Raw genomic sequence first — 17,019 nt, 5'->3', positions numbered from 1 at the left:
GGCCATCTGGAAGGATCTACACTATCTGTCTCTGTGAAAAAGGTACATAAAGTTCAAGCTGCACCACGAAGAGCCCGCTGAGCAGGGGCCCGCGTGCAGGTCAGCGAGCATGAGCCCCGTCGACTGTCCAGTAGCCGCCTTCCTGCAGCACACAGCCCCTCCCTGCCGGGCCCCACGGACACAGGCAGGCTGCCACTCCTCCACTGCCCTCCCTCCCCAGCTTCCTGACACAACCGAAGCTTGAAACCGGGGACAGAATTAAAAACTAGAATATTTTATCGCTCTCTCTCCTCTATCTTCTGAAGGTCTTGACTTTTTTTTTTTTTTAAGTGTTTGTTACCCTTTCCACAAATCGCTTTCGGATGCACAACCTACGTCACTACATTTTTCTGTCTCTGTCTCTGGTTGCCCTCTGGGTAGTGGACACAGGACCCGGGCCTGTGGGCATGGCAGTGATGCGCTGCAGCTGGCTCCCTTGGGTTTGTGAGAGCACATCTCTTCCCAGTCCCGTCCTCAGTGATGTCAGATAGGGAGCGTGAAATCAGCCATGGCGGGAGGGCTCCCACCACAGGAGCCACCAAGTGCTCCAAATCCAGCTTCTCTCACTTTTTGCGGGGAGGGGGTGCTGGAGGAGGAGCTGGTTGTTTGACTTAACACAAGCACAGCCCTGGGACAGGTGGCCCGGTTCTCACCTGCCTCACCAGCCGTGGCAGGTCCTGGTTCATGCTCTCGTCTGTTGCCCCTACATTTACTATGGGTTGAGCACAGCCCTGCATGACATTTGCTACACCCACAGTCCCTCCTTTGCAGGGGTTAAAGATGCAGAGGGAGGGGCCCTAAGGAGGCTGATCCTGTTGAAGGATACTCCCCCAAACACTTCTGAGTCAGACTCCAGGCCAACTGTAAAATAATTTCACACCAACATTTTCCAAATATCCGGTTAGTGGGAATTTAGAGACCAGGCCAAGCTCTGCAGAGCAGGAGGATACAAAGCAAGGAAGGGGGAGCCTGCCTTAGTTTCTCCTTTCTTGCTCTGAGCTATTCCACTCTCGCCCAAACGTACACAACCCATTTAGCAGCCAGAAGTCCCACAGTCAGGGCTGTGCTCACCCTCTGTAGAAGGCAGGGGGGTGAGGAGACGTGACTACAATGGGAGAGGAAACGTAAGTGTCCCTCCACCCTTCTGGGTTCTTGGCTGAGACACTCGCCTCCCTCACTGCTGCCATGATGAAAGAGAGACTAATAGGAGAAAAACAAATTTAATTTAATTTCGTATAAATTACCCCCGAAGACATGAGACCCCCAAAGAAATGACCAAAGCAGGCAGCTTTTATACCTTTTAGACAAAGAAACAATGGATTAGTGAAGAACAGACAAGGCGAAGAAGTTGGGGCTTGGGTAGCAACTCAATGAAGTCACAGGGTTTGTTTCTACAGCCTTCTGGGTCCCGAATCTCCTACCTCTGGCCACAAGGATGCCTTCTACTCTCCAGGTGCAGGGAGGGCACCCTTCCCACGGGGAGTGTGGCTCCCGCTTTCAGAGAGACAAAGGCGGTCAGAACGGCCTTCTTGCATCCCTGTTTCTTACGTAACTTCAATTCAAAATAACCAATATGCCAGAGTGGCACAACTGGGGGCTGCCTACCCTGAATCCCGTCAACACTCAGGCCTGCCCTGGGGGGAGTCTCTCCACCCCCACCTGTACTGCTCCTACTGTCCACAGGTGTGCACGGTGTCTTCCCCACCCTAGGCGTTGACCCCAGCGGGGTCCTAGGGAAGGAGAAAGAGTCCCTGTCTTACTGCACTTCTAGGGATGCTTTAGGGCTCTGCACGAACCGGCCCCCCCTGTGCCGTTGTCCAGCTGGCCTGTCCTCTAAACACCCCTGAGGACCTGGAAGAGCAGGACAGACGGCGCTCTCTGATGCGGAGCTTGTTGATCCATCATCTGGCTCAGCCTGCACCTTTCCCTCCTCGCTCCTCACTTCCTCCTCCATCCTTCTCTGCCCATTTCCACTCACCTTGGACTTGTTAACTATTTCAAACAAGGCTGGGAAAAGCTCTGATAACGGGTCCTCATCGTGCCCTCAGCCTGGGCCATGTGGCTGATGCCCCAAGTTACATTCTCGGTCCCCTTGTGTCACCTTGGTGCCAGGAAAATGGCCCAGTGTGATGAGAGAATGTCCACAGAGTGGTTGAAACCCAAGCGTCCCCATGGCTTAGATCTGAGCCCTGTGAGTTGACTGTACACCTGTGGGTGAGACGTTTAATTTTCCTGTGCCTTAGTTTCCCCATCTGCAAAGTGGGGCTGATACAAAACCCCTTAGGTTTACCAAGATGAGATTATAGCCTAAAGGCATCTACTCTTCCATTCGACAAATATTTAGGAGGCAGCTCAGTGTGCCAGGCCCTGAGCTGGCAGCTGGGTGCTTAATTGATCATTAGTTCCCCACACCCCTCCCCTTCCCCCAGAGGGACTGCAGAGATGATGAAAAGGAGTTGACAAGATGATGCTAGAGTCTTCCCTTCTGGGCTGTGCTGCAGGGAAATCGTGTCAGGCGTAGCTTTGATGCCACTACCCCAAAAACCAAGGCTGCAGGGCTAAGTCTCTTTTCCATGGGGGTCACAGAGCCTGTGCAGCTGGGCGAAGGGAGCATCCCCCTTGGGTGAGCCCAGGCCTCAGCACTCGGCCTGGGCAAGCAGGTCTGTGGGCAGTCACCAGATTGCCATAAAACGGGGAAAACAGCTGCAGATTCCTTGAAAGCCTACACCTTCAGCCAGCGCTTTACCAGCAGGGTAGGGTCTGGCCCAGGTTCAGAATGGAAAGTTCAGGCAGGCTCCAGGGCTCGAGGGCTTGAGGGCAGCTCCCGGCAGGATAGAAGGTAGGTGAGCAAGGATGCAGGGCAGAGAACAGCCAGCCCTGGGCCCAGGCTTCGAGGGGTGGCAACATTCACCGGGATCAGCACTTTCTCTATATTATTTTTTCTAATCCCCAGTGAGCCCATTTTACAGATAAGGAAACTGATTGACTGGGGTCAATGCCTTGTCCGCTATCCCCTTAAGGGGCAGAGCTGTCATGGGAACTCAAGTCCACCCACCTTTTCTGCTACCCAAGACTGACTTCGACCTCTGGGGAAGTATTCCATCCCCACCGGAACAAAAACTGGACCCTGAGCCAAAACCTGGAATAGTCCATGTGTAGTAAAAGTTAAAGCGAATGGAACCAGCCTCCAACACCTAAGTGATGCGGACAAAGACCACACCCATACCTTTAATTATTTAACGGGAGCTAAGTAGTATTAAAGGGTGCCCTGCTGGGCTCAGAGGAGAAATCCCCAGTCCTTGCTCCCGAAAAAGTACATGTGTGCAAGAGCACCGATACCCAGGGCCGGGCTGGTGCTGGAATGCGGGGACAGGGAAGGGGGCTGCTGAGCCCCAAACAGATCAGATCGGCTCCGGTTCCAAACGGGAGCACTGTCACCGGCGGGCGGCAGCATCTCGGTGGGAAGGCCATCCCGGCGTGGGCTGCTCTCAAGCAACCTCAGGGAGGGCCAGCCTGGGCCCCTGCCCGCCGCCCTGGGGCCGCACAGCCTCCGTGGCTCTAGAACTGGAAATCCCAGGTGGATCCGGATCGAAGACAAGCGGTCTCAGGGTTCCCTAGCAACCGGAGAGGCTTGCAGTCACCCGCCCCGCAGGGCCGCAGCTGCCGCCCGTCCCTCCCTTCGCACCGGGCACTGGGTTTTAGGTGCTCCAGGATGCTTCCTAACGTCCCTCCAATGAGCCACGAAGCCATTTGCTTATAAAATCTCCCTCGGTCCTTCCCCCCGCCCCCCCCCCCGCCCAGAACCCTCTGCCACAGACAAAACCCTCCTTCCACAGCGGTGGCCACAGCCTGGGAGTGACCCCCACCCCCCACCACGAGGATGCTGCCTCCCGAGGGCTGTGCTGGGAGTGGGGTGCTGCGGGACGGGATGGATGGGATCCAGAGACAGAAGCCAAACAAGCCCAGCACCAGGCAGAGGTGGAGGGGAGGGGGGGGAGAGATGGGGTGCAGGAGGAGGGGAGGAGGGGAGGGATCGGCGAGGTGGGGGAGCAGGGGGAGGAGAGGAGAGGCCACTTCATGTATTTATTATGATGCCAGTTGTAGCGCCGGTCTCATGTGCGGGGAGCAGACTGTATTTTATGTTTTAATCCTCCAAGCTGTGTGTGTGGGCTGGGGATAATTACATTGAAAAATGTGTATAATATGCAGAAGGTTCTTTTTGTGGGGAACGGGAAGGCTCCAGCGGAATATCTTCCTCATGGCAACCAATGCCTTTTCCATAAGCCGCTCCGGAGGTGCCAGTAATTGGGAGCCCGTGGAAGCCTGCCGCCCCCCCCCCAGGACGGCCAAGCCCCCTATTTGAGGGGAGGCTCCGGCGTGGAGAATCAGAGCCCGGCACCCCCACCCCGCCTGCCCAGCAGCCTCGTGCGTGACAGGCAGGATACAAATGGGAGTCCTGATTGCTTTCTGGGCGCAGCCTTGGGGCAGCCGCGGAAGGATGCGGGAGGGAGATGACAGGCGGGCTGCTAGGAGACAGAGCTGGGCTGTGCGCGCGCACACTCGCCCTCATGCACCCCTCCGCACGCTACGCGCATGTGCACAGACTCACTCATCCACACACACAATATAGGCACACATGCACACACACACCCCCGCCGGCCCGCCACGCTCGCACCCCCTCATGCATACACACACATGCACGTGCACATGCGAGTGCTTATGCACACAAGCATGTGTGCACCCACACACTCCCATACCCATACTTTGAGACAGACACACATGCACACACTCACATAAATGCACACAACAGTGCACACTTGCAGTCACACACATGCACACAATGGCGCACACGTGTATGCACCTGCACACTTGCATGCAGCCTCTCTCTCTCTCACACACACACACACACACTCAAATGGCTGCAAACCCACTTAGGCCTGCATCCACGTTTCCACCAGCTCCCCATTCTTACCCACAGCCATACACGTGTACCCACACACCTTCCCATCCTCTCTCACACACACACACGCTGTACACGCACAACTGCCCTGGGGAGGCAGACCAGGTGAGGTGAGGTTGCATCAGAAATATTGCCAGTGATGTTTTTACTTGGAATTCAAAAGAAGAGAAACACGAAAGGACATTGACGTCTGCCTTCCCTAAAAGGCCACAAGGAAAGAGTATCCTCAACTCTGACATTCTAATGTTTGTGTTTTAGTACACATGCTCTAGTGACTGCACCACTCACTTAATTTGAGCCACATGGTGAGTTTGCAAACTTTCCTTTGGCTCACACCGACTGCTGATTTGATGCCTGTTTACCCAGAAACTGCAGATCCAGTGGAAAAAAAAATACCCCAACCTACAGAGGTACGATTAGCCGCTCTTCCCACAGTAGGCCAGCATCCCACTGAAGGAAATCCACGGGTGGACAGCAACGCGGTCCCCAGGAAGCTGGGCTATGATGAATGGGGTTCCTGGCTCCCTTGAGACTTGGCTGGTTATTTTGTAGGAAATTCAATTTCTTGGTACATTAGAGGATGCGCTAATGAGCATTAATGTGGGCCGAAGGGCTGGGGCTGGGCTCCGACCTGGCCATCAGCTCGGTCAGCTTCCACTCCTGCCTCTGGGTGGGACCCCTGGATGCTCCTCTCCCCTCTGCCCTCTCCTAGCTCCCATGGCCAGACCCACATGATGCCGTCGACATGCTCTTTGCCCTGGCATGGCTTCCGCTCCCGTCCAGGCCTCCGGTCTCTCAGAGAGTCTACGCTGAGCCCACCAGCTTGTGGCCTTCCGCGGCCCCCACAGACAACTTAAGGCCTGTAGAATTATGTGGAGTTTCTCAGCCTCTTAAAGCCTCTTAAAAATCTCTTCTCTAGTCTCCATCCAGCCTTATCTACTATTTCTCTACTCCTGCCCTCTTGGGGGGCCAGACAACCCTGGTCACGGTTCCCTCAACTTGCCCTGGCCCTGCACCTTGACCACCTCCACCAGTTAATTGGAGGTCATCCTTCCCTGTGGGAGTGGAGGTCAAAGTCCCTGGTCCAGGGTGCCTGCAAAGCCTAGAGAATTTGGCTCCTGGCAGCTGCTCCAAGTTGTTCCCCTTTGTCCCCTCTGCCCCAGCCATGCTGACCACCCTCAGCTGCTCCGGGCACACCCCCACTGCAGGGCCTTGCATCTGCTACTCTTGCTGCTGCCTGGAAAGTTCTTTGCCCAGATGCACACTCGGCTCACTGTCCACCTGGCTCACTCTCATTCCTGGAATGTCATCTCCGTGAGGCCATGCCTGGCCAGCTGTTCAAGGCCTCCCCCAACTCGGGTCCCCCGTGTGCCCCTCTCTGCCTTCCCCTGTTTCCTTGGGCAGCCCTGGCCACCTGCCACACTATGTGTTACTAGTCAGGGAGCTTTCTGAAGACTCTCCCAGTGGCTGTTTTGGTCACTGCTCTATCGTCTGCACCCAACGTGGGAGCAGGTACTTAGCTGATCCACAACCGTCTGTTGAACAAATACATGATGAGCTCCCATCCAACCACCGGTTCCCCCCCAGCCTCCCCAGCTCATCGCCAACATGGCCCGACCTGGGTCCATCTTAGGCTGGAAAAAGGAGCTGAACTTTTCTTTCTTGGTACAGACATACTTCGGGTTTTTTTTTTTTTTTTTTTTTTTGCCCTTCGTAGATGCTGCATTTTTTTTTTTTTTTTTTTTTTTTTTTTACAAACTGAGGGTTTGTGGCGACCGTGCATCAAGCAGGTCTATTGGTGCCATTTTTTTTCAACAGCATTTGTGCACTTCCTGTCTTTGTGTCAAGTTTTGGTAATTCTCGCCATATTTCAAACTTTCTCATTTTTATTACATCTGTTACAGTGATCCAGGATCAGTGATCTTTGATGTTACTATTGGGATGTTTGGGGGCATCACCAACTGCACCCTGATAGGACAGCAGGTTTCATAAACGTGTGCGTCCTAACTGCTCCTCCCACTGGCCATTCCCCTGTCTCTCTCCCTCTCCTCAGGCCTCTCTAGGCCCGGAGACACAGCAATATTGCAATTAGGCCAATTAATAACCCTACAGCGGCCTCCAAGTGTTCAAGTGAAAGGGAGAGTCAGTGGATGTGACAAACTTCATTGTCACCTTATGTCATGGAACTGCCCCAGTCGCCGCAGCCTTCAGCAGCCACCGCCCAGCCATCAACATCCAGAGCCCTCCACCAGCAAAAGGATTGCGACTCACTGGAAGCCCAGTTGATAGCTAGCGTTTTTCTGACAATAAAGTATTTCTAAAGTAAGGTGTGCACATTATTGTTTAAAACATAACGCCGTTGCACACCAAACAGACTACAGCAGAGCCTTTGTATACACATACGTAGCTTTTGTACACACAGGGAAGCCCAAAAGCTCATTGGATCCGCTTTATTTGCGTGATTTGCTTTATCGCGGGGGTCCAGAACTGAGCCCAAGGTATCTCCGAGGTGCACCGGTACTCCAAACCTGTGTTCAGGGTTCTTGCTGTTCATGTAGAGCACACACACACAGGTTTCTTTTTATTGAACCTATAGTGAGATTTGGCCCCATGTTTTTAAGTATTTTCTCTGTAGGATCTGACTTGCTGGTCACAAGAATGCAACAAAATAGGTACTGTTATTATACCCTTTGGACAGGTGGACAAACTGAGGCTCAGAGAGGTGAAACGACTTGCCCGGGTCACACAGCCTCCTCTTGCCTATGCTCTTTGTGCCATCCCCCAGCCACCCCCCCACCCCCAGCACTGCTATTTGTACCTGGTGGGCAGTGATGTCTGTTCCTTGGCCGGCACCTGCTCTCCACCCAGCAGAAACGTTCTGCACGTCAAGCCAAGACAGTGCAGATGTGGTCTGAGAACAAGGGAGAAAACATGCTCTCACTGAAGAGTGGGGTCTCTAATCTGGCCCTTCCTGGCCTAATGACCCGGGCCTATTTCTCCACCCTCTGAGCCTCTGTGCCCATATCTATCAAATGAGTGTAACACCCACCTCCTAATCACGAAATCACATAGCTGATGTATACAGAGGGAGCCCAGGAAAGCTTAGACTTGTTCCAGCCTCCAAATAATCTTTCTATACATTAAATAATCTATGATTTCCTGACTGGGGCAAGTCCATCTCACCCCTGGGTGGTTTCACGGTGGCCCACCATCGCTTGGGCTTTATTGGGCAGCTGCTCCGCCCCGTGGACCCCCAGGACAGCAAAGAATACCCCGCCTTTCCCCTACAGCACAGCTCCCATCCTTGAAGGCGCTGCCGGCATCTGTATGCCAAGCAGGGAGCCCATCAGCATCCCCAAAGAGGGGTGCGCAGAAGCTGTGAAATAAAACCTGAACGTGGCAGGGGCGGGGGGGTTGTCGGGGACTCGATCAGGCCAGGGTGGTGGGAAGGACAGAGAGGCAGCAGTGGGGACAGCTTGCCTGCGTGGGGGGGGGGGCGGTGTCAGGAAGGGGGTCCCCGCGAATCAGGCGGAGGTGAAAGCCGATGGGAGGCAGGTGCCTTTGCAGCCGGGATGTGGGGCCGCTTCCACGCAGCAGCCCCGTCAGCCGCCGTGGAGCAAACAAAGCCAGAGGTGCTGCTGCAGACATCGCACGCGGCTGGGAAACAGGGGCCGGCTGCACCTTTCAATGCTCTCATCTCATTAATCTTGTACCTCCGCAGTCCTCCTGAAGAGCGCACTCACCCAGGCTCATTCATTACGGCTCTAATAGCGCGGCAGGCATGGGCGCAGGGCTGCGGAGGAGCCGGCCTCTGCAGCAGCAGAAAGCCAGTACCTTCTGAAACACATTTACACAGCAATAAATAAAAGCGGTCTCAGTTTACCTCTTTATTAAACTCTATTTGCTCGTCGGAGTTAAGGGCCGCATTTGTGTCTTGCTATTCAAATTTATTTGTGCGCGTCCCCCAAGCTGGCCGCATTTATTCCAAAGCGCAGGGATGGTGGCTGGAGCTTCAGGGCTCTTTCATCATCCAGCGGCCCTCATTAAGGGCTCTGCTCCAGGCTCCCTGGTTCCATTTGAGCACCACGAAGACCAGCCCCATTATCCAGAGGGGAAAACAAAGGCCAGGACCCGGCGTGCCCTGTTGAGCCCCTCCCAGCAACCAGTGAGCTGATGACCCGAGGCTGATGAGACCAGAGTTCCCACACCCAGGACCAGAGAGGTGGTCCCCTAAAGGGGTTCCTGCAGCTTACCCGGCTGTCACCTGTCACGGGAACAGTCAGGGAGATTCACAGCATGCAACCTATTCAAATTGGTTTTGACTTTGGATCTTCTCTCTCTTTCTCTCTTTCAATGCCTGGTCTTACTCCAAGAAACCTACTTGATATGTTTATTGAGAAGGCAGGATTGACCAGTCTGGAGGGTTTCCCTGCTTTGAGATCTCTTGACAGTTCCCAGGAAGGACAATTTCTTGCCTCTGCAAGCATTTCCCACGGCCTCTCCTCTAGGGCCTTGTCTTCTTTGAGAATCTTGCACTCTCTGTAAAAGACCCCGGTGTTAATTGAATTTAAGTAAAATAAAATTTAGAAAGAAAGAAAGAAAGAAAGAAAGAAAGAAAGAAAGAAAGAAAGAAAGAAAGAAAGAAAGAAAGAAAGAAAGAAAGAAAGAAAGAAAGAAAGAAAGAAAAGAAAAGAAAAGAAAAGAAAAGAAAAGAAAAGAAAAGAAAAGAAAGAAAAGAAAAGAAAAGAAAGGAAAAGAAAAGAAAGAAAAAGAAAGGAAAGGCCCCTAGTGGATGGGTAAGTACAATCACTAGCAATAAACTCTTATCCCAAAGCTCAGGGGTGCCTCCACCCTTCTGAGTGTAGTGTCCCAAATTCTCAGACTCAGGACTAAAGTAGGTTGGCACAATGCTGACTGATCATGACCAGAAGCCCCAGGTGGTCAGGTCTCCCTGGGCAGGTGTCACAAACAGGGTTTTGCATCAACAGGTTGGGGACAGCCTGGGAAAGTCACCTGAGGGTGCCTGAATGTATGGACCTGGCCTTCTGTGGAGATGAGTGGGGTCTTACCCTGCACCCCCAGTTCTTACCCTCCATGCTCCCCGCCATGGCTCACCCGTACTGACTGTGGGTGACACACCAGGAACACGTTGCTACCTCCAATGAGACAGCAGACCCACAGAAGCAGTGGGACAATCGTCCCCATTTCATGGGTGGAGAAACGGGCACAGAGAGGTTGTATGCCTTGCCCAAGCTCACACAGCCAGTCAAGATTCCAGTTCAGGGAGTCTGTTCCCACTCCTAACGTCTGCACTGCAGATCCTCCAGAAGCAGTGTCAGGAACCAGCCCAGCATCAGTGGCCTTCGGGAGGTGCTGAGTGATCCCTGCGTTAGAGAGGGAGGGGGGACCTGTGGGGTGGGAAGGGCTCGTGAGGGCCTGCAGCCAGTTCAAAGCGCCAAGTTATGCTGAATATTGGAGTCCTCTTTCCCTGGGATTGGTCACTGCTTCCTGCCCTTCCTTGGCCTTTTTCCCCCATTGACACCACAGCCAGGTGCTGGGCACTGCAGAACAAACAACGACCAGGAGACCAGCAGATGAGGACTCTGATTCCAGATTTGCTTCTCTCTAGCTGCAGACTTGGGGCAGGTCACCTCACCTCTCTGAGCCTGAGGGAGTCAGACCATGAATCCACACCTTCTATGTCATTCCAAGCCTGCTGCATGGATTCCTTTGGAAAGAAAGAGAACAGGTGACAGTCTTGGGCTGGCCGTGCCCGTGGCTTGCTGACTTATGAGCTGTGCCATTCCACGCGAGCCGCTTCTGGGTCTCAATTCCCTCATTTGGTAAAAGATGAGAGAACTCACACTTCCCACGCCATGTACACAGAGTCGTCGAAAGGATGGGACACCCAGGAAACATCCAGTATAGGAAGTACACGGTGAACATTGATTCAGTTCCCTTCCTTCATCTTAGCTTGGGTAGATGGGTAGGCAACTGGGGCAAAGGAGGGAATCTGTTCTTTTAATTTTAAGTTCAAGGGAAGAGTGCAGAGCAGCCTGGCCGTTTACTATAACATTGGAGCACTGATACAGCCAGGTCATGCCAAGTAAGAGTCTGAGAGCACTGACCACCAGCTGCGTGACAAGTCTTTTCTCCATTTGGAACGGTAGGTTGGGCAGACAGGACTCATTAGCTGGCCCAACATTGGCACTCTATCCCCTTTCCCTTGTCTTCTGGAAACCAAAGCACTGTATTCCCAGCTTCCTTTGCAGTTAGGAGTGGCCCTAGGACCAAGTTTGGCCAACGAAACAGAAACAAAAAATGTCTAAATCTTCAGAGTGGGTGGTAAGCTTCTGGAAAAGATTTTGTTGGGGAAGAGGATACACTCGCCATCTTGATCATGATGATAGTTCCACGTGTTTACGCTTCTCAAAACTGATCAAAAGGTACAGGTCACATACGTACAGTTTGCTGTGTCAATCATACCTCAAGGAAGCTGATTTACAAACTCTGCCAAGAGTCCTGAGAAATGCTGGGATTCCCAACCAAAGGGACCTTCGTGGAAGACACCTCTGTTCCCCCCTCTTCCTGCTTCAAATGAAGATTTGGTGCCCAGAGGCTGGGTTGGGAATAACCAGGGGGGCCACGTCTGTTGGAAGGCCACCAGAGATCCTGAGAGGTTGACTCCCAATCTGTCCACAGACACCTTTTGTTGAGGAAAATCAACACTTCTTTGTCTAAACCCTGAGGTTTGTGTCTTGTTGCTGCCCAAAGCCTTCCCACATATACGTCGGTGCTCAATCAGTATTTGTCAAATAAATGCATTAAGAGTTGGGTAAACCAAGGATCGGGGAGGAAGGAGAGGTCTGGATGATGTTTGGGGCCTGGAATTAGAGCTGGCCCTGGAAGGACGGGCAGGATCTGGCCAGGAAGAGAAGCCGCAGGCGTAGGTTCGAGGTGGGGAGGGCCGCAGGGACACAAGGTGAACGGATGGGGCACTCACAGATGAGCCCCTCTCGGAGGAAGAGGCAGCTTCACCCCTCCCTCTGTTGTGGTTAATAAGGCATCTTATAGTTTGCTTTCCTCCCACATTACTTTTTTTCAGTGGCAGAAAATTATAGCTGACAAGTGGCAATTGATCTCTTCACATTATTTTGAAGCAATTATATTGAAATGGGAAACAATGCTTCCAGGAAAGCGCCCGATAACAGAGTTGAACACAAAGCTCCCTCCAAGACAGATAGGGAAGGCCAATTTGCACTGTGTAGAAACTGACCAAATCTCCTTCCCCTGAAATTACAGTTAATTATTGCCTAAAAAATCTTCAAAGATAACTTCTGTTTCAACCCAAGGGGCAGAGGATAGGCCAGTGTCAGATAAGCTCCCTCAATGCTGTCCAGCCTGGGGCTTGCTGGGATTGCCCCCAAACCTCCCACATACCAAGGAGGTGGGGGTGGGGAGATCTGTGGACCCAAATCAGGGCACATAAAACCAGCTTCTACAGAGCAGATGCTATAATTCCCCAAACTCAGAAGAGCCTAGGACCCCCTTAAAGCAGATTTCCACAGGCCCCCGATATTACCTTATTATATTTGAATGTTGCTTACATCTATACAAACCAAAGGAAGTATAAATGTCCCCTGCTTATCGTTTATATCTGATGGCAAACAAAAACACCATTACAGATTAAGAAATAAGCCCTAAAACCAGAAGTGAATTAACAACATTAATCTAACATGAAAAATCACGCAGCCTTTCTCATACTGGATTTGCACCTGACCCCGGCACGCATGGCTACCTGCCACAGCACAGCCAGATCCCGTGAGATTCTCCTGGCCCTACTGTGTGCGTGGGACGAGGCCCCACCACTCGTCTCTACCAAGTTTCTGCTCACATAGCATGGCCCTCACCTGCTAAGGGGGCATCCCTGGGCCAGCCTTTGCTCTGTCCTCGTTAGTTCACAGCGATGCATATGGTGCCATCGTGACTGTAACACCCCTAGGTCATCTGAAAGCATAAAAGGGCACTTTGGTGTAAGCCATTCACCTGTATCAGTGGTTTTCAACCTTAGCTACACATCGGAGTCACTTAGGGAGGCTTTAAAAATCCTCATGCTTGGGGCCCCCAGGTGGCTCAGTGGTTGAGCGTCTGCCTTTGGCTCAGGTTGTGATCCTGGGGTCCTGGGATCAAGTCCCCACATCGGGCTCTCGGCAGGGAGCATGCTTCTCTCTCTCTGCCTGTGTCTCTGCCTCTCTCTCTGTCTCTGTCTCTCATGAATACATAAATAAATAAAAATATTTTAGAAATCAGGCTTTGTTAGGTGGGGCAGGGGGAGAGACGTGGGCTTTGGTCCCAGCTCCGTGACCTGGTGGCTGTGTGACCTTGGTCGAGGTGCTTATCAGTACTGAAAAGATGAGGAAAGGGCGAGTAGTAGCTGGCAGGCTTGTTGTGAGGCTCAACTGTATGTGGAAACACTTTGACAACTGCAAAGCACTATAATGGCTTATTTTGTAAATTAAAACCTATTTCAAAGGTGGTAGGGACACTTGTGAAACAGTTTACGAAAGCCACACAAAGCCATCTCTTCTGTCCATGTCCCGGGTGGGCTTTCCTAGAGGGGACCCTTCCTAGCAGTTTGTTGAGAAGTCCCTCCTGTTGCCAAAGCTGGAAAAAAAAAATCATCTAAGTCCCAAAGACGGTTGCTGATGGGTGGCCCATATGAGGGGACCTGTTCAATCTGGCGGCATTTACGAGCAGGGCAACCATTGGAACGAGCTCCTCTTCATTATCTGCCCCCTTCGTAACTGACGCTCAGCACAACGAATGAATGCTTGAATGAATGAAACGAATAAAGGATTTTAAAGACATCCCTGCATAGCACAGTTAGCGCAGAGCTCAAAAATTTGCTGACGCTTGAACATCTGTAACATAGCAAAGGGGCACGTGTTTTATGAGGAAACCAAGAAGGATCTTGGAAAACCAAGTAATTGAGTAACATGACAGCAGATGAATTTCATTTAGGGGAACAATTTTAAGTGTTCGCACAAGCTGATGGATTTTGAATTAGTTGTAACCTTTGGGAAAAAAAAAAAAAAAGATCTCAGTGTCGCTTTAGACACCTCGATGGAGTCCGAACCCAGTGGCAAGACTTCACAATTAAGATGTTTGGTCTGACCGGGGAGGGGAGAAAAGAGATGGAAATTATTTTAACGTCTGCAGGACAAGTCCGCCGAGAGAGGGACCATGGCACATCTCCTTCCAGAGAGACCTGGCCCCCAAGCCAGAAGGGAAGAGTCAACAGCAGCAGATCCACTAGCTTTCTCTTTTTGGGAAAACTGCAAAATAGCAGCTGGGAACAGAATGAGGGGAGTTCAAATTAGGAGCTCGCATTTATCTTACTCCATTTGGCAGAAGCCAACAGTCATTCAGAATGAAAAGCCCAAAATTTAAGGCAGAAAGAAGGAAATTGCTTTTTCTGGGCCACGTCTAATTAACCCTTGGAGCAACACAGCAATTCTCCTTTACTGCGACTTCTCGCTTAGGAAGACTCAAAAATAAAGATTAAATACGGGGTGTTCGTGAGCGGTTATTCTCACCAGGATGTAACTCGCAGAGGCCATCCATCCTTGTGCCCAAAGGAGCAACTGGGGCAAGAAGCACATCTCTGCTCCTGTGGCCTCCGTCCTACACGTAGGATGAGACACGCTACTAGGAGGAGTTTGTCTTCCAGAGCCTTAGCCGGTGGTTACTGCTGAAAAAAGGGATGTGAAAAATCAGCCATAGGCGACTGCCCCAGGCTCTTCGAGGGAAGTCAGAGTTCCCTTTGATGTATCCTGGTGTTGACCCTGACTGCCCCCCACCCCACTCCAACCCCAAAACAAGACTTGGTAAATAGACACACACTTTCTGAAGGTCATCTCTGTCATTCTCTTGAGGTTTGGGGAAGGATTTCTTAAATTGTTGGAAAAGCTATTTGAAGAAAGAAAAAAGGAAGGAAGGAAGGAAGGAAGGAAGGAAGGAAGGAAGGAAGGAAGGAAGGAAAGGAGGGAGGGAGGGAAGGGAGGAAGGAAGGGAGGGAAGGAGAGGAGGGAGGGAGGGAAGGGAGGGGAGTGAGGGAGGGAAGAAGTGAGGGAGCAAGGGAGGGAAGGAGGGGAGGAAGGGAGGGAGGGAAGGAGGGAGGTTGGGAGGGAGGGAAGAAAGGAAAGCAATGCTTAGGCCAGAGGTGATCCATGACTCTGGGCAAAACCCACCTGAACATGGTTTCAAATCAGCAGCAGGGCCGGTGTGAATGCTTCAGCCTGCAGGACAGCGCACCTTCCGGTTGAAGGATCGGCCTTGGCTCCTCCGTATAAACAGCCGCATTAGCCCCAGGGGCAGAGAATCAGGCCACCTCCACTTCGAATATGCTACGTGTCCTCATTATGCAAAGGCACAAAACCGGGCAGGTGCTCCGTTTCAATGAAGAGCCGCACCAGCCAGCTGCATGCGTCGACGGCAGGCGCGCCTCCGTGCAACCGGGTTGGAGTTACAGGAGGTCCAATTTCTGGAGATGGGAAAGCCGGGGACCAGGGACCAGGCCTCCATGGACAAAATAAGCTCTGAGAACCCCCTGGATTTCCAAAGCCTGAGCATCCCCAGGGTGGCCCCCCACCCCCCCACCCCCCCACCCCCCCGCCTCTGAGAGCGGCCTCTGCTGGCGAGGTGCGGCCCGCAGGCCGGCTGAAGGCGCAGAGAGCCTAGGATAGCAAACGTGGATGTGATGGATGGATGTGAAAATCTCGGGGTGGGGGGGAATGTACAGGCTCAAATGGCACTTATGTAACAATTCCCAAAGGAAAGCTCTGCGAAGGGCTGTGGAGTTCTGAAAAGAGAGCTCACCACAAATAGCACATCATGGGCGCAACTACCAACTCCCCTGCGCCAGAGGGAGCAGAAGCTGGCACAGACCCTTTCCTTACAAAATATCTTCCATTCGGTATGTGGAGACATGCACCTAACTTTGTCACGGGAGCCAACGCAAAAGTGATGTCTTTAGTTATCTTCTCACCGCCGATTTAAGAAAAAAAAAAAAAAAGGCTTCCAGCCGTGTGAATGGGCTATGGCCACACTATAGGCATCCCCTGAGTTTCAAGGCACATAGAGTTGGTTCCTAGAAAACAAACACTTATTTGTCCAGATAATTTAAACCCTCGAGGCAGAGGTTGAGATGCCTAGGATAGCAAACGCGCAGAAGGAGCGCATCAGAGTCCAAGGGGCCGCAGAAGGCTAGCTTCCAGGTTCTCCCTGCTGTATGGATGGAGAACCTGAATCCCAAAGAGGGGTGCTGACGTCCCCAGGGCCTTTTGGCAAAAGGCTAATCAACTCAGACAGACTCGAGGCTTGATTGTTACCAGCCCAGAGCTCCTTATCATTTGGTAGACAGGCTCCTGGATTTTTGTAGCAAAGTTCCCATTTAAGTAGGATGTCCCCTCATCCCTCCAAAATATGATTGTCTAGTGGAAACTCCAATAATTCTTCACCAAACCATATTTCTCAGACTGTCTCTGTCCTCCCCAGGAAAAAGTCCTTTTTTTAAAAAAAAAAAAAAAGATTTTATTTATTTATTCATGAGAGACACACTGAGAGAGGCAGAGACCCAGGCAGAGGGAGAAGCAGGCTCCATGCAGGGAGCCTGATGCAGGACTCGATCCCAGGACCCCGGGGTCACGCCCTGAGCCCAAGGCAGATGCTCAACGGCTGAGCCATCCAGGCGTCCCTGGTCCTGACTTTTGATTCAGAAATTATGGTTACGGTAACACTACACCCCTCTCATTCGTGTTAACCTGGATGGCTGTCAGTAGGGTGAGGTATGCCCGGAATAGGTAAGGTACATTAACCACTCAAGAGCACGAGGAAGAGGAGCCCACCCAGCCCACCCGGAACCCTCTTCCCACAGGAGTAGTATCTCCTGCCACCCACCCCTAGGGCCTCTTGCAGGAGCTGAGAACTTCGGTGCCCTTCAAGAGACAATTAGAGTCAAC

The 17,019-nt window shown here is 52.1% G+C and overlaps 1 long non-coding RNA gene across 3 annotated transcripts; it reads right to left on the bottom strand.

The window, feature by feature from the left end:
* Window positions 1-8,871: 8,871 nt before the first annotated feature.
* LOC140632096 (uncharacterized) lies at window positions 8,872-15,639 on the bottom strand. Of its 3 annotated transcripts, XR_012029626.1 has the most exons (4): window positions 15,250-15,639; window positions 14,596-14,750; window positions 10,115-13,006; window positions 8,872-9,538 (listed from the first exon to the last, which is right to left on the bottom strand). It is a non-coding gene; the product is annotated as an uncharacterized lncRNA (long non-coding RNA). The 3 variants fall into 3 exon arrangements; XR_012029625.1 differs by lacking the exon at window positions 8,872-9,538 and having other exon boundaries at window positions 9,683-13,006; XR_012029627.1 differs by lacking the exon at window positions 8,872-9,538 and having other exon boundaries at window positions 9,683-13,006; window positions 14,596-14,747.
* Window positions 15,640-17,019: the final 1,380 nt, after the last annotated feature.

This window comes from Canis lupus, chromosome 4 (genome assembly GCF_048164855.1).
Source record: "Canis lupus baileyi chromosome 4, mCanLup2.hap1, whole genome shotgun sequence".
In the NCBI taxonomy this organism is placed as follows: domain Eukaryota; kingdom Metazoa; phylum Chordata; class Mammalia; order Carnivora; family Canidae; genus Canis; species Canis lupus.
The sequence above is the reverse complement of the archived record's forward strand: the minus strand, read 5'-3'. Positions and strand labels throughout refer to the sequence as shown.